Raw genomic sequence first — 24965 nt, forward strand, 5'->3', positions numbered from 1 at the left:
TGAGAGCAGTCACTTCAGACCAGAGGCTCATTGGAGTCTGGGAACTTCCTGCGGGCTGGATTGGGGGTCCCTGAGCGCTGCAAATGGCCCCCAAGTTGGGGTTTGGGCACCCTTGATTTAGAGAGTGACCAGTTCTTCTGATCTGTCAGGACGAGGGAGTGAAGAACACCAGGAAAACCACATGTAGGAGGATTGGGTAGGGCTAATCCGATATTCTTGACACAGGGTTGCTAGGTGTCCTGAGGCTCAGAACGTCATTGGGCAGAGCCTAAACACAATGGGATTGCGTTTTTACAGGTCAAAGTGTGGAACCTGATGGAATGATGTAGAGCAGTGGTGCTCAGATTGGTGGGTTGTGACCCACCATTGAAATTTAAAAGGGTCACTTTCCCTTTAAGAGGAGTGACCCAGAAATGGGTGTCCTGATGGCGTGACAATGGTCAGGGCGCCACAGGCACCCAGAAGCATTTCAGTGTACCTGGGGAGACAGAGCAACCTTGCAGAGGGTCCTGGAAACTCGTAGCCCCTCTGCAATCCTCCCCTTTGTAGCAGTGGGCTCCGATCTACAGTTAGGGCTCGGTTTGCTGCTGGAGCTCTGGAGCTCAGAGTTTCCTAAACTGGAAGTACACTCCGACTGCAGATCGGAGCCCATTGCTGCAGGGGGGAGGCTCATGGAGGGGGCTTTGAGCCTCCAGGACCTTCCAGGAGGCTGCACAGGCCCCCTAGATATGTTGAAATGCTTCTGGGTGCCCATGGCACCACTGCAGCGCCATCAGGATACCCCCCATCTCAGTCCCCACCCCTACATGTACTTACCAGTGCTTCTCAAACTCTCTAAGAGTTTGAGAACCACTGATGTAGAGCCTAATGAGGGGGTAGAAGGGGGGTGAGTTGGACTGAAGGGCAGAGACTGGTTTGACCTCCATGTTTATCAGGTTCCATATTAAGCCAAAAGGGAAACTAACATCAAAAGTTGTCAAGTCAAGCAGAAAATAACTTTGGGATCTCCCCTTGAGATTGTATTTCTTCTTCTGAAATCTGTGAATGGGAGACATGTAGGTGCAACCCAATGCATGCTTACTCAGAAGGAAGTTGTATTGAGTTGAATGGGGCCTGCTCCCAGATATGTGAGCTTAGGAGTGTGGCCTAAAACTATGCAGTTTCAGGTCAAACTGTGAGACTTGGGGTGCAATCCAAATGCATTATGTCAGTGCTTTCCAGCACTGGCATAAGGGCAATGCAGCTCTGAGGTAAGGGAACAAACATTCCCTTACTTAGAGGAGGCCTCCCTGAGTGACACCCAACTGCAGGATGTAGCACATGTCCCATTACACTGCTATGCCAGTGCTGAAAAGCACTGACATAAGGGGTTAGGATTGCGCCCTTTGTAACCCAAGAAGTTCTCTGGAGGTTGGTCTTGGGTCCCCTTTAACCATTCAGCTAACCTCAAGGTGCATACTATTCTTAACCCTATACCTGCACCAAACCTGCTAGCTGTGACCTACCAGGCTAACAAAAAATCCATTCCAACCAGTGGCATAGCTGAGACATCTGATGCTCAGGGTTTCTCAACACAGACAATGCAGAGTAGGTGGGGGGGGGGACGACCACCAAGGCAAATCAAGAGGAGAGCAAAAAGTTTGTACTCAGCTCTAAAGAAAACCAGCTCATTTTGCATTGTTAATGGGAAGGAGGGGAATTTGAACAACTCTGCTCATCTTCAGGTGGCAACTAATGGTGGCAAGAGTATGTGTACTCCAATGGCCCAGTAATCCCCGCCCCCAGCCCTAAACTACCAGTGGGTTGATCTTCTACCATGCTCATCAGCATGAGGGATGGCAGCAAAAATGATCCCAGCCCTATTCCTTCTCCACAGATTAAACGTCTGCATAAGGCTACAGCTTCTCAAACTTTGTCAGAGTGGTTATCTCTGACTCCTCCTTTGAGGCAAAGAACAAAAACATGCTGCTTGCTTTAATACAATGTATCAGCTTAAGTTGTTTTTTTCAAGCAATATACAAAGACGCACACACTGTTCATTGGCAGCTCATGGACAAACATCCTCTGAGGCTATGGAATTGGAGCTTACAGTTTGTATTCCCTGAACAGCGCAGCATGGCTCAGGGACAGGGAAAACTAGAACTAGGCTAGTCTATCTGCAAAGACATTTTGATTTTTTAGTCCAGTTCCATTAGTGTTATTTTAATCTTGTTGCTTTGAAATATTTGTTGATTGTGTTGTTTAAAATGATTTCAAAAGTGACTAGGAAGAGAAAATCTATTTTTTTTCCCCAAGAGCTCCCAAAAAGGCATTGCATTAGGCTCACACAATTTTTCCTAAAAAGTGTACTTTACGGTATATGCTTAAAATGTAGTGTGGAGTGAACATATTTATGGAGAAAAAAAAAAATTGTGGGTTTGCCAGTCAATCTTGTCTTGTTATGCCACACACTTTGCCTCTTTCTCATATGGACCAAGAGGGGATTTGATCCACCTAGAATATTCTGGAACTTTCGTGAGAGGTACTTGCACTGATTATTCTCTTCCCCATCCTTCCCTTTAGATTCAAGTTGCCACTGAATTTTACCTGAAATGACTTTTTAAGGCAAATGTGGAGAGTTGTGCTCGAGCAAAATAATCAAGGAGTTTCAAAGGAAATCCAAATAATTTCAATAGGACTCATTGTAGCAGGGTCTTGTATTCCCCAAGCCTGCCACCAGTTTTCGCCTCAGACACTATATTGACAGGTGTTTTGGAGATTTGGGATAACACAGCACAGTAACTCCAGGGGAGCAATTCTACATAAAGCTGCACTGTAAAGGGACCACAGAAAGGCAGCACGTGTGGGAAAACTGAGGATGTGTCTTGGTCATAAGAATTCAGCTACAGTCTGAGAGTAGAGTTCCTCAACCTTGTTCCTACCTCTTTGGGCTCTGTCACACATCACTTTCCCCCACGAAATCCAAGTAAAGAGATGCTTGTACCTTTATTATGCAAAAACCATAGGAGTGCTGCCTTCTCCCATTTCCTCCCTGCAATGATATGTTCCTAGATAGAAAATGGGGAACTGTATCTACAGTTTCCATGCAATGCATAAAGACACATTTTCCTACTCATACAAATGCATATGTTTAAGGAAAAGGTAACATATGAAGCAGCCCTTAGGCTACAGTGCTATCCACACTTTCCTGGGAGTAAGCCCCTTTGACTGTAATGGGACTTACTTCTGAGTAGACATGGATAGGATTGGGCTCTTAGTCTCTTCCCAATCTTATCCTCAGTACTATTAGCAATTGTAGTATTGGCACTACCATTGCCACTATGATTCAGTGTTTATATAGCTCCACCATTTTCTCCCTGAAAATGGGAAGGATACATTCTTTGCAATAGTTTACAATTTCTTTAGTTTTTTTTTCCATTATATTTCCCAATATGGTTCCCTTACAACCCTGAGGTAGAGTAGATGCAGTGCAGTGGCTGAGAGCAATAGCTGCGACCCTGGAAGACACTGTTCAAATATTACCTCATGCACACACAAAACAATATGGAGGATAATAGTAATAGATTCTCATATACAGCTGTGAGAAGGCATAGTGAGCTCATGCCTGTGAAGGGCTTTGGATGCTCTGAAGTGTCATTAAATAATAATACAACTTACTCCCAGTAAAATTTGGCAGATGAGTCTTCATCTTGGCTTGCTCCTTCACCTTACCCAGGTTGGTTAACTTAATACATAACACCTTCAGCACTTACCCTGCACATCCCTGATCTTGTCTGATCTTGGAAGCTAAGCAGGGTCAGGCCTGGTTAGTACTTGGATGGGAGACCTCTTGGGAATACCGGGTGCTGTAGGCTTATACCATAGTCTTTCGAGACTGAAGGTTGCCAACCATCTCCATCTCTAGTAGTAGTTCAAGTGGGCTCTGCTCAGGACACAGGAGGCTGACAGAAGACCGTCTATGCACCAGAGTTCTGTTTCTGTTGATTCAGTATACAAATTCGACAACACATTTTTCCCCCAATGAATTAAATCCAGCCATGCAGATATATAAAATAACATGTTTGGAATGTTGGTTTTGCTCTTTATACTCAAATGCTAGTAAACAAAGATACAACTAAAATATGGGCACCCTCCACAAGCTCTGTGGCTTTGAACTTATAAAGTAGGAGAAAGCCAAAGACCCTGGTAACATTGAGGGCTTCCTTCTCAGTATGATGGGCCAAGGCATTACTGACATTGCTCCCAGGGAATGCTTTGTGCTGAATTCTCCAGTGGCCAAGAATACCAAAAGCACCTCCCTCAAAATCAATACATCAAAAGAGCAAAGCAAACAGTCTGATACCTTTAGCATTATTGATTGGATGTGTCTTAGACTTGTTACCTACCAAAACAACACCATATTCAATATAGCATTGTCTTGTCTTTTGAAAAGCAGCAAGCAAAATTCACTCTTTAATTCTGTACCGTTTATTGTATTAAAGAATGATTTTTTTTTTTTAGTGCTTTGATAAAGATTGCATAGAGTGGCATCACATGAGGGGCAGAGTGAACTGAGTGACAGATCCTATTAAATCCTATATTGTTAGGACATATTTCCTAATGGGAACTTTCCATATCAGTAACCAGTAGCAGAAGCCTCACTATTGATGAAGCCATACGTCGCATTGTGCATAACGCAGTTGTTGGTCTAGGGACACTAAAGTGATTTATAGATACAGCACTGTATAACTGCATATATAGTTGTGGGGGGGGGTGGACACACATTGAAAACAGGATATACTTTGAGATTTTAAAACTGTAATGAAATAACTGTGTGCACCATGAAATTACTTGCGCATCTGCGAGTGTTTTCTCTCTCCAATCAGTATTTGACCAACCTGATTAACTAATGGAACTTTCTAATTGAAAGCAGTTCAACATAAGGTGCAGAAGGAGATGCCTAACAGAAGGTTTTATGGTTCCTAAATTGAATTTAGCCCACCCTTCCAATTACTTTTTAATCTGCCTCCAAACTCTGGAGCACCCTAGTAATTTGTCGCGATGTTATTACCAGGTGGCCACTACCAGGCAAATTCCAGGCCATAAAAAAATGTTGCCATTGACAGAAACAGCCCCACAGAGACATATTCATCAGAAACTTGAAAGCACATCTAGAAGCTTGAAGCATATGGTCTCCAGCTTTTGCCTGAATCCAGTTGACAAAAGAAGACTTTTTCTAAATTAAAGAGTTATTTAAAAATTGCACAGTCTCAGTGCTTTAGGTTTCTTTTTCTTTTGTTCATTCAGATGTGAAGCGGATGGCAAGGTCATCCTGAAAAACACAGTTCACACTTGTTGCCAACACCGCTCATTCACATGTTCCTACACATGTCATACGCAATAACTCAAATTGAACCAAATTGGGGGAATTAGCAATACAGCATAAGATTAAAACATACTTAAAAACAAAACTTTAAAAGCCATTTCTGCCCAACGTTGCATATACGCAACAGGGACAAAATGTGTACACCTGCGGGCCAGGCAGAAATGGCTTAAAACCACAGTAGGCAGAAATCTGCAGTTAAAATAAAAGTTCAAGACAAATAGCAGATTAAAAAAGTGCAGCAAGCCCCCAACATTCTCAGCCATCAGAACTTCCCCCCATCCTACCCACCACCGAAAGCCAACCTGTATTCTATTTCCTATTTGAAAAATGTATGTATGTCTGTAGGTAAGGTAGATGGGACTTCCAATTTATCTTGCTAGTCTTAAATAAACTGGTTATGTTTTCATACTTTTGTGAATTTTAAGACAAATAACAATTGGAACATGCAGGCTTTTGCACTACACTGGTCTGTAGCTTGACTCATTCAAGATCAGGAGTAGGAAGCACCAATCCAAAGATCCCTGACTAGACTTTCTCATAACCATTTCTGACAGGTAGTTTTTCTACTGGGATGTTTGTTTTGTTTACATTTTCCATTATACCTGACCCTAAACTTCCTTTCCTGTCATTGGGGGAAGGAACTTTTTTAAGTGACTTCTTGCCATGGCTCTCATCACACAAGGGATTCATTCATTCATTCATTCATTTTATGGTATTTTTTATACTGCCTTTTTCCCCAAAGGGACTCAAGGTATAATAATATACTAGAATACCTGGACATCAAATACTTACTGGAATATTTACTGTTTTGGTAGATGACTAAGGAAGATGGACAAGAAGTCATAAACCGACACTTCGTGCGCTTTCTTGCACATGCATTTACAAACGTGCTCCAGAATCAAGATAACTGCTCCACTCAGAAGCAAACTAGATGTAACTTTAAGCTCGTGCTAACATGTAAGGGTGATCAAGATCCGGACCACAGGGAAGGTGAATTTAAATCCAAAGTCCCAATTTCCACTGGAACCCCCTGCTTTTGCCCCGGTGGGGGCCTCTATTTAAATAGGAAAGAAATTACATCTCCAAGTTGAAAAGCAGCTACTAGGCAACATTCTGCATTAGGGCTGCCTTCTTTTTTACACAGAGCTGTGTATGCACACTACTATTTGCATGTACTTAAATTAACACTCAGAGTGGTGTGACACTCAAAGACTTACATCCCAGACATTTGGGGAGTGGTCTGAAACCAGAACGACGGCAATTCTGGCAAACATGTGAACACTAGCAGAATTTTATAAAGGTTTTTCTACGAAAGACAGCATAGGGCCAGTATTTTACCAGGGATGGTCCCTAATAAACAGGAATACTTGGTGTGTATATTCATGGTACCTGTCATCCTGAAGATCAGGCAGTTTAGCATATGAAATCTAGACTACATAATGCTAAAGATCACATTGTAACTCTGTTCTTTTCCCCTCTCACATGTCTTTTCTGCACATAATGGAGCACATGCTTGGGAAAGTGACCCTCATCTTTTTTGTGTAATAGCACCCCTCTTAATTAGTATTAGTAATTCTTGCTTACTGAGTAATCTTTTTTAATACTCTGTTGTTTCAAACAATTCCAGATATTCTGTCACTTTGAGAAACCAAGAAAAGTCATTCTGGTCAGGCGCAACTTTGTGTGTGTGTGTGTGTGTGTGTGTGTGTGTGTGTGTGTGTGAGAGAGAGAGAGAGAGAGAGAGAGAGAGAGATGAGCAAAATGTCAGTTGGAAATTCAACTCAAAAGAATGGAATGTCCTTTACAGAACATCAGTGGGCAGAAGTGGCATTCTTTTGAATAGCAGCTGTTGAAAGCAAAGAAGAGGGACCAGTTATTTCTCTCATATGGCCTTGTGAGCTTCCATGGGGCATTTTGGGGGCACTGTTGGAAACAAAGTGTTAAACTAGATGGACCCTTGTTCAGATGCAGGAATGCAGCTCTTGCATAATCTACAACCACCCCCTTTGTCTGATTGATTGCCGTGCAGTGGTTCCTGAGTCCAAGCATGCTTTATCACAGCAAAATACTAAGATGTTAGCTTACGCCTGTGAAGTTTTGAGTTTAGAAAAGTGCGGGTGGGGGTGAGGAATAGAGTGTTCCAGTCTTTTTCTCAGTACCACTCCCCATGTCTCCTATCCATCACCGAGGCAGTTTCCTCAGGCATTTCAAAGCTGGGCTCTGACTCCTTTCCCTCCAAATGCAACATGGACTGGGAAGAGGGCAGATAATACCTCCCCCTCCAATTAAAGAAGGATCTGTATTACAAATGGAGCCAGCTAGCGCCCTAGTCTATATACCGCAAAATGAATTGGGTATGAGATAGTAAATTTTTGAAGCAGTATACAGTAAACTGTGCCATTTCGGACATTGTTGAATTATCCCCTCCATTAAACTAAAAGAAAAAAGAAAATCTTTTTGGATTAAAACACAACCTTAAAACATATTGCCACAGTGTGCTAGATTTGTTTTTGTTTTGCTAGCAGAGAATGTTTTTTGTTCCTTTTAAACAATGTGTGTATAGCATTCAAAAATGGCAGCCCTACCTACACTCTGAAGGGATAGAGCCCAATCGGCTATCTCAGAATCCAATTACATTCTAATGAATGCTGGCTGAGACCGGGGTGGTGATGAATGCTGGGACAATGTTATGGGAACCGGCTTTTGCAGAGAGTGGGAATAGCAAAATATGTGTCATTGTGATGAATAGTGTATGAAAGGCTGTATACAAGTAACCCCGGGACCTTTCTGCACATAAGTACATTGATTGCTTTCGTAATTCCTGGAAGTGAGAGACACCAATTAAAACTCCTATCTGCATAGCTCCTTCTGGGTTCTTGTTTTTGATAGATACAGCAAGCAGTTTTAATAGGCTCCAGTGAACACATGGACACAATGATAAAGTTGTAACATGTTATTGAATCAGGTAGCACAAAGAGAAAATGAGTATCAGTCTCCTTTTGCTTCCCACAACCTTGTTCCTTTTCCAGTGTCCCCTGCTGTGATTGAGCTGTCTTCAATCTGCCCTGCTGTCTCTGCCTGCCAATCACCACCCTCAGCAGTCCATCTAATGGCAGCATTTCTTCTCTCCATCTTGGAAGGGGTCATTGCCCAAATCATTCCATTTGCCATTTGAAGCAAAAGCTATAGGAACCCACTGGGAATCTTTAATGGAATGCTATCCCTTTAGTAGAGAGCATTATGCATTTTTAATAAACAGTTCACTGAGATTATGTGGGAAAGACATTCTTATCTGAATGCCACTTGAAAATAATTCTCAGTGTAAATCCCTTTGTTACCATTCATGAATATGGGTTGATTCAGTTTAGAAAAAACTCTTTATTGGAAACAACTCCTTTTTTAAGAAATTTGGTTGCTTTTGTTGATGACTGGATGTGCGTTCCATGAGGTTTGTAATCAGTGGTGGCTTGATGGTCTTTTTTGATGGTAGCTTTTGTTTTCTTGTAGATTGATTGCTTGAGTCGGTGTGCCCCTTTGAATTATACACTTAAAACGGTTCCTTTCTGGCATGTTTTTCATGCATTTTTTTTTATTTTGTTTCTTGTAACCCCTGCTAATTGGGTAAGAGGCACTTTTTCAAGTGGGTGCTCCTTTTTTTAGCAGGGGGAGAGTAACTGGCCAACCTCACCCCAGCACTGTCTGTTCTAGTGGCTGTCTACTGGTATTCCTTGGCATCTTTTTAGATTGTGAGCCCTTTTGGGACAAGGAGCCATCTGGTTGTTTGATTTTTCTCTGTAAACCGCTTTGTGAACTTTTAGTTGAAAAGCGGTATATAAATACTGTTAATAATAATCTTGACATTTTTGGGGTGCAACAGTTAGCTGGTTATGTGCAGCTTTTAAAAAAAAACACAATAGGACTTTTTCTTTGTGTCATTTTTTCAATTATTTCTGACTGTCTACTTAGCTATGTGTTTTTATATATTACTGCAGAACTTAGGTTTTGGCAAACAGAATTCCTGATCTCTCACTTGTTCTCAAGATGAGAGTATTGGTGGGGCATTTGCTGGTGAGTGGTTGAGGGCTTGATGGGATACTTACAGTATCTCTTCTGTTAAGCACAGACTTAACAGATTTGTCTGATGGTAGACAAATCCCTTAGAGGTGGATAGGTTGAAGGCAGGCAGTAGACTTTAGAAAGATGAGCTACCTGATGCACAGAAGGAGAACTGCATGGCCTCTCTCAGTGACACTGGCATGTTGCCCAAAGTGAGGAAGTCAACAGCTCTGACAATTCTTATAATTGCTGAAACACCAGATTGACCCTCCTGCATCAACCTACTTCCCAGGCCCGTAGGATTTAGGTTATGTTTTGAATATTCTGCCCGCAATTACGGTCAATGCCCCTCTGTTTTGAGCCAGTGCCTAATCTGTAGGTCTCCTGTTTTGAGCTCTGCAGTGTCTGATAGACTCCCCTACCTACTGCTTTCCCTCTGCAACCACTCATATTAAGCTATCTTATGCAGAGTCAGACCATAGGACTGTCTAGCTCAGTATTGTCTCCACTGATTGGCAGCAGGTCTCCAGAGTTTCAGATGAGAACTTTTTTTGGTCCTACCAGGGCAGAGTGTGAACCTGACACCATCTTCAAGCAAACCAGGTGCTCCACTGCAGAGCTATGACCCATCCCTTGCCCCCTTCCCAATGATGGACTTTGAGATATATATGCTGTTCAAGTGGGAATGAAATTTATTGACTAAAGATTGGTCCAATAACCTAATTTCCTCCTTGGCGAAGAAACCTCTAGGTCTCTGACCAAGTGCATTAATGTTTTAACATACTTTGATAATGTTTAGGAAAAACAAAAAACTTTGCATGGATAAAAGTTTCCCCTAAGATAACTGTTTGTATCTGCGAGCCCTTCAGGCAATTTCTACATTTCTCTCTTTCCTGCCAATTTATTTTTGTTTGCCTTGTTTTTACTGTACAGGGATACTTACATAAAGTTGTCGGCAGAGATTGGCATCTCAGTGGGCTTGGGGGTGTGACAGTAGAAAATTCACTACTATGAGTTTTGGACAGGAGTGTTAATATTTAAAACAAGCTGATTTGTTTTTGCAGTTTATCACTGATGTTCGATGCCAACTGGGCCCAGCTAAATATGCACTGCTCAAGGGCAACTGCTTAGAGGTAAAATAGAAGGAAAAAGCAAACAAACTAAAACCCAGATTAAAATCCACATGAAAGGTAGTAGACGATTTCCTTGTCTCATTGTTTACAATGTGACCTTACTGACAGATTTTGCCAGTTTGAAGTGTCAATAGTGGCTTGATGATACTGGTATATTATGTGAAATGCTGAACTGAGAGAGAAAGGAAACATCACAGCCCTAAATGGCTTGCAATGACTAAATGGTTGCAGTGACATTAACATCAGCAAGACGGTGGAGAGAGACCCTATAGACTAAGGACAGAATTAGGTATGGTGGCAAACAAGCGATAGCCACCAAAAACAGCAGCCTCACCTTTCCTCCTCCTCGTACCCTTGTAATGTCTAATAATAGTACATCTGTGATATGGTTGCATTTCACTGCCTCTGCTTTACTTCAGTGCAGAGCACGCTATCATCCTTTCACACAGGTTGCTACTGTTGCTGGATGCCCCTGGGGAGAGAAGGAGAACAAGACATAGGGAGGCTGGTTTTGGCAGTAGCCCTGAGCCTGCTGTTCCATCTAATAGTGTTCGTCATGGTTTGGCAGTTCTGTGAGGAGCCATCATGCTGAACAACTGATCTTGCCTTCATTGTTGATGTCATGTTAAACTGGAAGACTTTCATTCCAGGTTTTCCATAGAGTTAAAGGGGGGCTTCAAGGCCATCTAGTCCAATCCCCTGCTTGAAGCAGAAAAATTCTCTCTAGAGTGCTTGTCAAGCCTCTGCTTGAAAATCTCCAGTGAGGAATCTCCCCTGCTGAACCGGTCTTTCTGTTAAGCATGGCTTCCTGTTGTAATGGAAATGAGTGAGGATCTGGATGGGGGCTAACAAGCTGAAATTAAATCCGGATAAGACAGAGGCTGTCCTGGTTCGGAAATCCTCGATGCAGGTGCTGGATTATCGACTTGCTCTGAATGGGGTTGCACTCCCTCTGAAGGAGCAGGTTCGCAGCTTGGGGGTCCTCCTGGACTCGCAGCTGCTCCTGGATTCCCAGGTGGCGGCTGTGGCTAGGGGGGCCTTTGCTCAGCTTCGGCTGGTGTGCCAGCTGCGACCGTACTTGGATCGTGCAGACCTGGCCACGGTGATCCATGCCACGGTGACATCAAGGTTAGATTACTGTAACGCGCTCTATGTGGGGCTGCCCCTGAAGACGGTTCAGAAACTACAATTAGTACAGAATGCGGCGGCCCGTGTGGTAACCGGAGCTAGGCGGTTTGACTCTGTCAGCCCGCTTCTCCGGGGGCTACATTGGCTGCCAATTCGTTTCCGGGCCCAATTCAAGGTGCTGGTTTTGACCTTTAAAGCCCTATACTGCTCTGGGCCAGGATATCTTAGAGACCGCCTACTCCCGTACAATCCGGCTCGCCCTCTCAGGTCATCAGAGAAGGCCTTTTTGCAAGTGCCGCCACCCAAGGAGGTCCGGGGGGCGACTGCAAGAAATAGGGCCTTCTCGGTAGTGGCACCAACATTATGGAACTCCCTTCCCCTTGACTTGAGAATGGTTCCCTCTCTTGAGACTTTTCGGCGATGCCTGAAAACACTGTTGTTTAAACAAGCCTTCTGATTTCTGGCCTTTTTAACATTTTTATACATCTTTTAGTTTTTTTTACAGGCTTGATTCCTCGGTGACTTGCTCTTTTATGCTGTCTTTTAATCTGACTACTGTTTTTATGGCCCTGTAATGTGTTTTTAAATGTTTTTATCTGTTATGGATTAATGTTTTTAAAATTTATTTTTTTTAATATGTTGTTAGCCGCCCTGGGTCCCGTTAGGGAGAAGGGCGGGATAAAAATAAAGTTTTATTATTATTATTATTATTATTATTATTATTATTATTATTATTATTATTAAATGCACAAGGTATCCCTCAAGGAGATAGGGTGTGGTGTCAAATGTGGCCCCTTGCTCTGGCAGGCATGCCTTAGATTGCAGTGAGTGTGCTGCACAGCTGCAACCACTTGAAGGCAATAGGGCCTTCAGGGATAAAAGCAGCATCTGCAGGAAAGAAAAGGGGTGTAGGTAACACAGGCCAATACACATTTTGCTTCCTTAAACGTTACACCAATTCCTGGGTATATTTGGGGTGCCGATTCAAAAAATGTCATCCGTTTTGCCCTATCACGTCTAGTTTTGGAGACATGGCATAGCCTCTTTAGTGAATGGTTCAAGCAGCTTCCTCATGAAGAAGTCTACACCATGGCTTCCTCATGAGGAAGCTGCTTGAAACATTCACTAATGAGACTATATTATAACTCCAAAACCAGATGTGATAGAGCAAAACAAATGCCATTTTTGGAATTGGCACCCCAAATTCATATCAAACCACCATAAAGTTTGGGAAAAACTTTTCTGACCCTCAGTTTTGTAGGCCTGTGTAATAGGCAGAGGAAAGCTTGAGGAAGGAAGGACGGACAGAAGGAAAGTAACTGAACTGAACTGATGGATTAATGGACTGAGGAACTAATGGCTGATGGACTAACTGACTAAAGGATAGATGGGTGAATGGATTTTGGAGACTGCTGGAACAGAGACTGCTGAAGACATTGGAGATTGGTGTGTGGGTGCCATGCCCAAGACCATCTGAGGACCAAGGTGTTGCTGTAGTAGCTGGAGAAGTGCTGGCAGGAGAGGGGAGGAAGGAGAACCTCTGCAGGTGGAACAGGCAAGCTACCCTGGTGGTGGGGTCCAGCAGTGCAGAACTAGGGCCATTGTTGGAGAACAAAGGGGAGCTAATTAGCTGAAAGTGGGCTTAGGTTCTCTAAGCAAAGCTTGGACCAGGAATCTGGCAAAACAACTGTTACCCAACCGGAATTAGCTTCAGACCTTCCCATTCACCATGTTCTGCTTGGCCAAGGTTAAAGAAACAAGGCTGATTCTGACTTGTACAATTGGCATGTGGGAAGTTAGCACTGACCTCTCTCATAGAGGAGCTTGTGTTATTCTCCACTCCTTACAAATGTCACTTATTAAGTGTTAAAAATTTTACTAATTACTGACCAAGCAACAAAAATAGACAGGTTTCTTCTAGAATGGTTTACATAGTCTAATAGACTCACAAAACAAGGCAGTGAAGTGAGGAAGGAAAACATACAAATTGGAAGTTAAATGATGATCACGTTACAAATCATCAGATAGGATTGGGTGGAAGAGCCTGTTCTGTGAGGGGGAAACCCACAGCCCAATCCTAACCAAAGGATTAGCAATCCTAGCAGGACCTGTGTTCCACAGGTGACGGCTGCTGCAAAAGCACCATAAAGTGCAAAGGCAGCTGGCACGCCAGGGGGAACTCAGTAAAATGCATACAGTAGACCAAGAAGTTCCAGTGCACAATAAAGTTCAGCACAAACTCCACTACAAGTGTTAATATTTATTTATTTTTTAGATTTTTATACCACCCTTCCTCCAAGGAGCTCAGGTTGATGTACACAGTTCCTTGCCTTTTTTGTCCTCCCAACAACCCTGTGAGGTAGGCAAGGCTGAGAGATAGTGACTGGTCCAAGGTCACCCAGGAAACTTCATAGCTGAGTGGGGATTGGAACCTGGATCTTCCAGGTCTAAGACCAACTTCCAAACGATTGCGCCATCCATCATCATGAGAAAATAGTTCTTCTACCTGTGAATTTGGAACAAGTTGGAAGCTCTGTGTTAAAAGGAGGGAAAGCCTTTTTGTCCAAAAATGAGTCTTCCTGTACTTTGTTTACATTTAAACTTTCTGCTTGCTTCAGTGACAACTTGTAATTGCAGTGTGTTGAAGACTCATTCCATTCCATGTGTGTATAAGAGGGCCTCAATGGAAAAGAGAATTGACCCTATTATGTCACATAACTAAAGACTATAATGTAAGTAGTAGCAGATTGAAAGTTTAGCATGGCCCAGAAATTGAATCTCTCCACAGAGCAGATGTGCCGTGCTAGTAATCACTCAGTTTCTTGCAAGTTCAGCACACTCCTGGTTTTCTTTTTTAAATATATTCAGATCAAAGTCCCAGTCTTCTATGACCAGCACCAAAATGTGTAGTCCCTTCCAGTTTTTATACCACAATGCCTATAGGTGTAAAGCAGCATCACACTTTGTTGATCATCTATCACCACTTGATGATAGTTATTCATAACTAGAGATATCACTAAGCATCATTTCTTGGTTCATATTACAAATCTTGAATTGTCATGCCCTGCTCAAATATAGCATGGAACTTTATGACATTACTGTTGTGAGTTCTTTACAGATTCAGTTTTTAATTGGAGTTGGAGAAGAACTTCGTTCCTCCATCCCATCCACCTGCTTTCTTCCAACTTCCCAGCTACCCATTTACCTTGTTGCTACATTGTCAGTAGCAAGAAGGAAGAAATTTCACTTTCAAAAAAAAAAATCTGTATTATCTACAGTGATGATTCTTGTTCCTCTGGCTATATTTATTTAAAAGATGACAATTTTTCTTATGATCAAAGTGGTGTACAACAATAAAAAACTAGATAAAAGATCAAATTAATAAGATACAATTAACAGCAATTAAAACACACTGATGCCACTCTGAAATGTGACATTTAGGAACAATGCCCTTTGGCTTGGATGATTTTGCTCCTTTTTCTTAGTTAGTAAAAGCAAATGTTCACTCTGAAAATCAATGTTCTGTCCACCTCATTTTGCAAAAATATGAAAAATTGATTCGCAATTCTGGCAATTAAACAATAAATTATCAAAGCATCTTAATCATATAGACTTCCTTTTCCTGCTAGCTGATGGTACGTGTTGCCTAAAAAATGTCCTCTGGGACAATATAAACATAAAGGAACAGCCACTGTGGGAGCATGAAATGGTCTCCCAGGTACCTCGAGACAGATGCACATTTTTGTTATTTGTCAGCAAATGTGAATAACCATTTCCTGTCAGGGAAATGCAAGCACATTCAATTTAACACACCTGCTGACAAACGGCAACATTTCATCTTCTCAGTTAGTTAGCCGTGATAGACTCTCAGGCAGTCACCTTAGACCAATCAATATGTGTGGCTCAACTCAAGAGTGTTTGTCTATTTTGTGGTGCCAGTATTAATAGCCTCCCTATTCTTGGATGTTGGGTTTTTTAATGGTTTAAACAATCATTCCAGCTTCACTGGATTTATTGTCTTGCACAGCAACATCCCCCAGTGAGGTACTTCTGCAAAAGTGTATTTAGCTGGGGGGAAAAGGAGTCCACTGTGGTGATTTCACTGATAGGCTACAGCTGCTAAAGATAGCAATGTTGCTGCCATGATGGTCTTGGAAAATGGGACCATTTAGGGAAGATTGAGCCTTCCTACTGAACCGATGCTTCTCAGCTGGCTAGATAACAGTTTCACCCACAAAGTTGGTCTGATTACTGAGAGAGAGAGAGAGAGAGAGAGAGATCTTTGGAAGGCGAAACATCAGTAGGAGTTTTGAGGGAAGGTGTTCTGATAAGGGGGGTGAAATTTCCCTGGAGTGCTTCACATGTATTTGCTTTTTAGCCTTGTTCCAGACAGTACTGCTGAGTTGACAGAGACAAGCCTCTTTTCAAGCCAGTGTGGCCAAGTCAATGAGGGATGCCAGGTTCCTTAGAAGCATTGTTCTCTCACCTGTCTCACTACTAGATTTGGTACTGAGTTTAGCATAAAATAAAATTTGTGGCGATTGTGTCAGTTTCTGCTAGGGCAAAGCAGCAAGCAATTGCAAGAGGAGCAAGAAGCATTTTAGCGAGTGACACATATTTGTCAGGGAATGGGGCATACATCCCCCCGTTGTGGTCCTATTCCATGGTCACTTGTGTTGGGACCATTAAAACATTGTTTTGTAAGAGAGAAAGCAGTGGGTGCTTCAGGCAAATAGAGGAAAATGAGGAAGGTAGCAGTACTGTTGTGCAACTGGAAGGAAATGCAAGGAGAAGGAAGGCACTATAACCATCTTCTATATACTGGGTTGAAGGATCTAGCCCAGCGGTTCCCAAACTGTGGGTTGCGACCCCACTGATTTCTGGTGGGTGGTGACCCCACTGATGCTGCAACTTAAAATGACAGACCTGGTAGTCGTGCCTGGGTCACACGTGTGTACCGCCACATCATTTTCTGCATCGCGACGTGTTTTCCAAACTGTCACACTATGTGAACTGCGGCCCAATGTGGAAAATGGCATGGGGGCATGCCTGTGACCTGGTGCAGCTTCTGGGCCTGCCATTTTAGGTTGCAGCCTCCTCAGCTCGGTGGGGTCTGGTTTCACCATGGATGATACAGTGGGTTGCAAAGGCAAGGAGTTTGGGAACTCTGGCCTAGCTGAAGCTCTCAGGCCCAGACTATGCTGGACATAAGGAGACTACTTGAAATTGTGATTGTTTCCCACCTCACAGAGCAGGTTTCCATATTGTCCTTTTCTATTATGTTGTCATGGGGCAACAATGAAGCCCCAAGGTAAGGGAACAAAACTTTCCATAACTTAAGGAGGCCTCTGTGACCGCTGCCCCGCCACAAGATGCAGTGCATGCCCCATTGGCACGGGATAATTTGATAGGATTGGGCCCTAAATTATGAATTTCTAGGGAGGAACCAGCCTTTTATTTATTTTTTCCTGTTTTTGTAAGGACAAATTGCATTCTCCCCTCTTTGAAATTCTCAGAGTGACTTGCTACTTCCAAACATTTGCAGTCAACTGAGTGAATCAAGCACCTGTTCAAAGTTTTAAAATTATTTAAGGAGACAGCTGGACTCTTCTGCAAGAGCACCCACAAGTGCAGTAAAATATTACAAGGGCTCTGTTTACTGAAAGCCTTATGTGAATCAAATACCCAACCAGAGAAGGAGCTGGCTTGGTGCCAAGGGTGGAACTAGATTACTGCACATATTGGTTGAATGTATGTCGTAGCTGTGTTTCTCGTGGGCTTATTTACTGATGCTGCCTCCTGAATTTTCTAAATTCTCTGCTGTCGTCAGAATTTTACATGAAAGAATGTGATCTGTCCCAGAGGGAAACTTGTGAGTATGAGAGAGATTCTGCATTACATTTAATCATGTCACATGGTAGTTATCTTTCTTTTTATATATTTCTTTCTTAGTGGCAGGATTTTTGTCAGAGCAAATAAGCCTTTGCAGATAATGTACACACCTAGGGTCTTTTCATACAGTACTCTGATTGTGCATAGGTCAAAGATAGGCTTCTATAATTTTGCTGTTCCCCAAACTACAGTAATGGGACATCTGGATGGGGCTCGATGCCAATGAAGTCTATTCAACGACTTAAGTTCTGATATTATTAGAGACTGTCTGTTCTTTCTCCACACCGTTCACGGTACCTTACAAACCTCTGTGTTTGTTCTTGTAGACTAAAACGCCCCAACTTCAGCCTTTTCTCCTAGGGGAGGTACCCCACCTCCCTGATGCCACACCTTTTTCAGCTCTACAGTGTCTTTTCAAAATGAGATGAACTGTACACATTGTTGCTAGTTTGAGTGCATCATTGATTTCCAAAACAAAATTGTGATAACTTGTTATTTTCCAAACATAACTATTTTTACTAATGATTCCAAACTCTGTTTCTTCCTGTCTTTTTTTTTTAAACACTGCTCTGTTGATGTTTTCAAGAAAAGTATTAAGAAGCAAAGACAGGAATGACTATAAATAACACATTTGCATGTGTCATTCGATCTGATGGTTTTCCTTAAGCTTTTGCTGAAACCTCTTCTGTTAGTTTTTGTAAAAGAAGCGCTAAGCTAAAACACCTGATTATATCCTTGAGCATGTTTTCTCTCCGTTCAATGCATCTTTGAATGGTCTGTGGTCTCCCTACTTAGAAGGCAATACTAAAGGCGGCTCAATAGGCAATGTTCATGGAGGCCCCTTGTGTACAGTAGATGTATGATTCCAAAATTGAAGTTCACTGCACAGTCCTATGCATGTCTACACAGAAGTAAATCCCATGGTGTTCAGTGCAGCTTACTCCCTGGAAAGTGTGAACTGTATAGGATTGCAACCTCAGGCTCCACTAGAAAGCTGTGGGACTGTAGGGGTAGATGAACTTGCTGTTGGTGGTAGATGGTAAAGTTAGTGAAACAAAGCTTGTTAACAGATATCAAGGTAATTTCTATAGATATTTTTTCCCTTGTAGAAATCTTTAGATTTCCATCCAATGCTGTTGTGCAGAAAATGATGTGCCTTAGGGTCAGATGAGATGTTCCTTTTAGCACGTTTGGAGCTAGCATGCTTCTTTTTTCTTTAGTACATAGTCGTGGAATAGGGAACATGGTGTGAAGGAGAAGGCTTTAGCCCTGATCTTGATTACACACACCCCGTGCCTGTCTGCCCTGGAAAATTAAACAAGCAGCCCAAGGGAGCTTTCCATTGCAGGGCCAAATGCAGTGCAGGGGAAGGGGGTAAGAATCCAGTTCAGGACCATGGTGGGGCATGGGTTAAACCCCTCCCCTCACACCATGATCCTGCTCTTCAGGGTGGCTATTCAGATGGCTATTTACCAAATAGCTCCAATTACATGTTTAAAGTAATGTCACCTCCACCAGCTTTTAGGATTTGGGTGTTTGGGATAAACTCAAGGGATTGAATGATGAAATTGAAATGTTTGCCTGTTCCTTACTTTAACAGAGTACAGTATTGCTTGTATTTTAATCACACAGTGAAGTGCATTCAGCTACTGAATACATGTAGTAGAGGAGCCAAAAATCTGAGATATCGCTCATTGCAACTAGCAGAACATGTTCGTCTTTTGCTCAGCAGCTTTGACCTGTGAGAATTTTGCATTTCAGCCACAGAACTGTTTAAGATTTGCAACTATTCTTAACTTCGTTCTGTTGCTAGAAGAAAGATGAGTACAGAACTGGGAGCATGCCTTGGGTGTAAAAATGGCTACGGCACTGTGGTCTCATTGCTGATTTTAATTTTGTCATTAGACCCTCATTACCTTTAATCAGGGCCTATTCAAGCAGCAAGACAACTGCTCAGACTGATCGGAATTCAGCCTCTCCGCTACCTTTTTGTTTCTGCGAGTTTTTGGCAACTGATCTATGTCTCGGATCATTTGCTAAGAGTGTTCCAAAGATGCACTGCTGGTTTCATTTAAGATGCATTCCGCTACTAGGAACAAGCAGTTCATTTGTGCAAATCTCTTTTTTTGTTATGACTGAAGACAGGGAATTTTTTTATCTGAACAGATGGTCTGAAAATCTTGAAATATTGATTTAATTAGCAAATATCCTGCCAGCAGATGGCAGTTTTTGTGGAATGTGACACAGGAATCCAGGCCTTGGGCCTGGGGGCAACACTGTCCATTTTAAATGAAATTGACTAAGATTTAGATCATCCTGACTATAATCAGGTAGGATAAAGGAATGAAGAAGTCACTTTAGAGAACAAAAGGAAGCCTTTTCGGGTTGAAAATCACCAATCATTGTGTTTATTGTTCAGTAGCCACACAATGGTGAACTTTTGACCTTTAAAGGAGAGGAAGCACCTGTCAGTGGCAAATCACTAGTTGAAAACCAGTCCAGCTGAATCATTGACTCCCGGGGACTTTTTGCTTGAGAATTGCTTGTCTTCTCTCTTGTAATGTGCAGTAATTGAAATGATGCTCAGCTTCCACTGCATCCCATAGGGGATTTTCTGCTGTTGGAGATATCCTCGGGGTAAGACAACATTTGTCTCCTTGCCCCTGGGTAAGCCCCAGCAGCTTCTATGGGACAGCTTGGACCTGTGCCAACTCAGCCGTGTTGCTCCATGAAGGCGGTTCAGGCTCCTGCACGGCAGTCAATCCTGTCTCCTTCCAGACCTGATCTGCCATCCTCTCCATCCCTGCCCCATTCCCATTCAAGTCCCTCCCTGCCTCCCTCCAACTCCTCCATGGGCTTACCTGACCCTGCAGGTGTCCATGAGCACCCACAGTATGTGAGATGTCGCTGCAGACTTCCCTCCATTAGGCCTGCTGCATGTGTCATTAGAGGCTTGCTGTCTCTCTCTCTCTCTCTCTGTGTAATCTTTGGAACTGGGAAATATTAAAAGAAAGTCACTTTTGTATCCTCTAGTCTAAACTAAAATTGTGCTAAGCTTTTGACAGAGATTGTTGTAAAGTAGATGGCAGCATTATGTTTTGTAAATGTTAGTATTATAATGAAATCATTTTCTGGAGGTGCCTTCTGATAGTCTAATTAGTATAATATCAGCCATGCTTGAGAATAGTTTCCTTCTACTTTTTTTTTTTGTTAAATCACCATCTGTTTTGTCATAAAGTCCTCTTTACAAGCCATATGCATGCCTTACGCTTACTCTTTGTCTGTGATTTCCCTTTTGTTTGCTCTGCTTGCCGCATTCCATAGTGTGGTTTACTAAAACAATCAGACTAGGATACAAGGGTCAAAAGTCTCACATGCTTTCATACAGAGGCAGAAAATAGGGGGGGGAGTATCAATGGAATAATTGATAGATGGGAAGTTTTACTTGCCTCACTTAAAGTGATCAGACTTTTTAACCAGCCTGACCCCCCAAAATCAACACAACACCAAGACAACCTAAAAAACATAATCAAAAGTCCTCTTTTGTCAATAGTAATGAATATAACATGCTTAAGATATGGGTGATGGTCTGCTTAGGGCAAGGCTGGTATCAGGATTGGTACTGTTGGGGATTGACAGTGGGACTCCTACAGAAGCAAGGTCCATGCTTCAGTAGGGGTCCCACTGCCAATCTCTTTAGTTCCCTGGCTCTGCTGTGGCTTCTAATGCATCTGAGTGGGTAAGGAGGAAATTAGTAAGGAACAGCAGTCTCTCCCTTTAGGTAACCTTGCAGATTGGGCTCAAAGGGAAGAGGACTACTGAAAGGCTAGTGAGGAGAAGATGGGTCCACTTGGAGGGGGGCCCACTGAGGGCATTGTGAGGAATAGGTGAATATATCAGGGTTTGGCCTGATCCCCTTTTAAATAAGTTTGTCTTGCTGGTGCTCTAGCTCAGACCTGATTCCACTTGGAGCAATTTGCTCATTTTAGCAGCTGTGAGAGTTTAGTAATTATAAAGGCAGTGGGGAGGAATTGCTTGATTAGAGTTTGGAAGTATAAAACAGTGACTACGTGTGGTTGTGAGCAGAATCCTTCCTCTCTTTTACTTGAGTACTTGCCTCAGTAAAGGAGTGCGGCAAGTTGAAGGAAATTGCACTTAAGTTTTGAGGCTGATGTGGGGTAAGCGCTAGAGTAAGTTAGTGTAGACAATTTAGTCCTTGTAAATTAAACTGTAAGTGTCCTCTGTAATCTTGAATTTGTCTCTGTGGGGAATAGTAATGTCTTGAAAAATTAAACCACAATGCTGAAAGCATCTTGTCGTATATCCACTGAGGCAGGGAGGCCCCATGCAGCTTTGACTCCCTCCTGTCTCCTAACAATATATGACCAATATATGATTGTTGTGTGTGTGAGAGAGAGAAAGAGAGGAAGGATAGATGCATCTGGCACAGCCTGAACTAGAACAAAAGGTCGTTTTCCTTACAATTATGGGGTGCAGAAAGCATTGGACAAAGGAGGTCACTTCTTCTGAGAATAGTTTAAAAAAAAACACACACACCTTGGGCTATTCCACAGTTGCTAGCAAGGAAAATGCTTGCTCACTGCTCTGGAAACAGGTTGAGATGGTATGTGTGTCAAGCGTGCAGCTATATTCCACATGTCAAGGATTTGGGAAATGCTGGCTCAAAGCTGTGTCTTATCTGGTACTGACCACTGAACAGGAGCTTCAGAGCAGTAGAATAGGTAATTAAAAACCCAAAAGTTACTGTCCAGTATTGCCTTGATCTGTTAGGCCCATGCACACTTCGAACTATCTCCTTCAGTCTTAATGAAACAGACAGTTTAACTCTAATATAGTAATAGTAATAAATAGCACCTAAAATAATTCCAAACCAGAGAAAAATGTCCATTGACTTGCACCAATGGCTGAGGAGAAGGTGCTTGCTACACAGTAGTGCAGAAGAGAGACTGCTGAGATGAATTTGTTAAACCTGGGTGTGATCTCACCTCTGATGCAGGCTTAGATCTGGATTAATGACTCTGTGCAATTTTAATTCCAGAACAGCCTCAGCTGCTCTGCCTGAGGAAGAATGGAAGGCTGGTGGTGCTTTGGAAGGACAAGTGGATGAAGCTAGTGAGGACAGAGAAGCCATGAACGAGACAAGGCCCAAAAGAGGGCAGGCAGAAAGAAATGATTCTTTCTTTGAGATCTATGGTGTAGCAATGGCCCTTTACAACAAGTCAGCCACGAAAAAGGCTATTTGCTTGCTCATTTCATTTCTATCCTGCTGTTCTCCCCAAAGGGCATCCAAAACGGCTTACAAAACATAAGAACCACATTTAAAACAATAACTTACATCAGTGGTTCCAAAATTGGTGTTTTGCGACACACCAGCCAGGGAAGCATTTCTTTCTGGCCCCTTAAGGGATGGGAGCAGGGCAATGACAGCAATGCAATCCCCAGGATGGCTCCACCACCAAGGTCAAAAGGGGTTTTTCTTACAAAAGTCAATGCCAGGCTTCTGGGAGTACAGGGCGCACTGCGGACACCTCTGCAGGGCTCCCCAAGCCTCTGATTGCGTAAAAATAATGATTGGAAACCACTTCCGTTTTTTGGTTGTGGAACTGGCTTCTGAACATTATTTTACTCAATCGGAGGCTTGCCCTGCAGAGGTGTCTCTGGGGCTCCCTGCACCCCCAGGAGCCCGGTTACACTTAACCTTTGTTAAGTGTCTAAAAAAAAAAAAAAAGGCGGCACAATCCCGGGGATAGTGTCACTGTTAATGCCCCACCCCCGCAAACACTTAAGTGGTTCCCAACTCCTCTGTAGGAATTTTGGAACCACTGATTTACATGTAAACATTAAAAGAAAACATTAAAAGAACCTTAAAAATCTTAACAAAACCCCAAACCGGCAGCAGTGGTCACCTCTTAAGAAAGGACAAAACCCATAAAATCTAAACAGCATGGAAATAAAAGGCACAAATTTAAAACAAAACAAAACATGAACTCAGAAGGCTGATCTGAAAAGAAATGTCTTTAGAGCTTGTTGCTGCTGGTGGTTCTTCCATAGCAACACAAGACCTTACACTGGTACAGGTGGTGTCTCAGCATCTGTAGGGGTTCTGTTCTTGGAAACTTTGAGGATGCCAAAAAAAGCGTTAAATAAAATCAATTAAATTTAAGACTGCATTCTTTATGCCGCAAAAAAACCCCTTTCTTACAATTGTAGCATGGCAGAGCAGCAATTAGGAAGTCTCCAGGTCTTAAAAGCTCCATTAGAGTTTGCCTTGAGTCAAGGACCCACCCTGGACATGAAAGAATGCAAAGCAGAACTTATTTGGCAAAGGGGGAGGAGTTCTATTTCCAAAAAGTGAAAGAATGCAAAGTGGAAGTTCGCATTCCATTCTTTCGGCTCCACAGCAAACAGGGAGGAGGTCCCTGCCTCAGCAAGAACTCAGATGGAGTTCTCTTAAGCTCTGGATACTTCCTGATTGCCACTCTGTCATGCTATAATGGCAAGAAAGGGGTTTTTTTTTGCAACATAAAGAACACAGTTCTTTTTTAATTTAAAGGGCCCTTCTCACCCGCGGTGGCCGCGTTGAGTCAAATTCGCGGGTGGTGAAACTTCGGATGAGAAGGTTGGGCATGTACTTCTTACCTGAATCTCCCCACTCACTTTTTTCTTACCCCCCTGTTTCAGAAGGATACAGGGGTAATTATAGAGTGCTTTGATCTTGCAATGTAATACTCATAGCTTTGAAGGATGCTCAGATATTTCACCTTAGATCAGCGGTATTCAAACTGGGGCATCACGACGCCCCAGCCTGTGGGTCCTGGCCTCTGCCCCCTTAAGGGGTGGGGGCAGTCAGGAGACAGGGGGAAGGCAGCGGCATGATCCGGATCAGGGGGGCTACTGGGGCTTGGGTGCACGTGGTGTAGGGAGCCCTGCGCAACCTTCGGCAGGGCTCCCCAGGTCAGGGAAAGTGAAAGCGGAATGATCACGCCCCGCTCTGCAAAACCGGAAGCAGAGCACGATCGCTCCGCTTTCCCTCATGACGGGGCTGCAGGGACTGGGGTGCACTCACCATTCCCTGCAGCAGCCATCCCTGTGCAGCATCACCTGTAGGGCTCCCCAGGTCAGGGAAAGGGGAGAGTGGGGCGATCGCGCTCTGCTTCTGCTTTTGTGGAGGCAGAGCAGATCGCTCCACTCTCCCTTTCCCTGACCTGGGGCACCCTGCAGGCACTCGCGCAGGGCTCCCTGCACACGGGGATGGCTGCTGCAGGGACTGGTGAGTGCATCCCAGTCCTTGCAGCCCCCTGAGCAACGCGATCCTGGGGATCGTGTCGCTGCCTTCCCCCTGCCCCTGCTGCCCCCCCGCCCCCGCAAAG

General features: G+C 43.2%; 1 protein-coding gene and 1 pseudogene across 4 annotated transcripts in view; both read left to right on the top strand.

Annotated features, from left to right (window-relative positions):
• Positions 1-24965, top strand: part of NRG3 (neuregulin 3) — a 700766-nt gene that overhangs the window by 474213 nt on the left and 201588 nt on the right. The window lies entirely within an intron of this gene.
• LOC136646246 (5S ribosomal RNA) lies at positions 3738-3854 on the top strand (annotated as a pseudogene).

This window comes from Tiliqua scincoides, chromosome 3, assembly GCF_035046505.1.
Source record: "Tiliqua scincoides isolate rTilSci1 chromosome 3, rTilSci1.hap2, whole genome shotgun sequence".
In the NCBI taxonomy this organism is placed as follows: Eukaryota; Metazoa; Chordata; class Lepidosauria; order Squamata; family Scincidae; genus Tiliqua; species Tiliqua scincoides.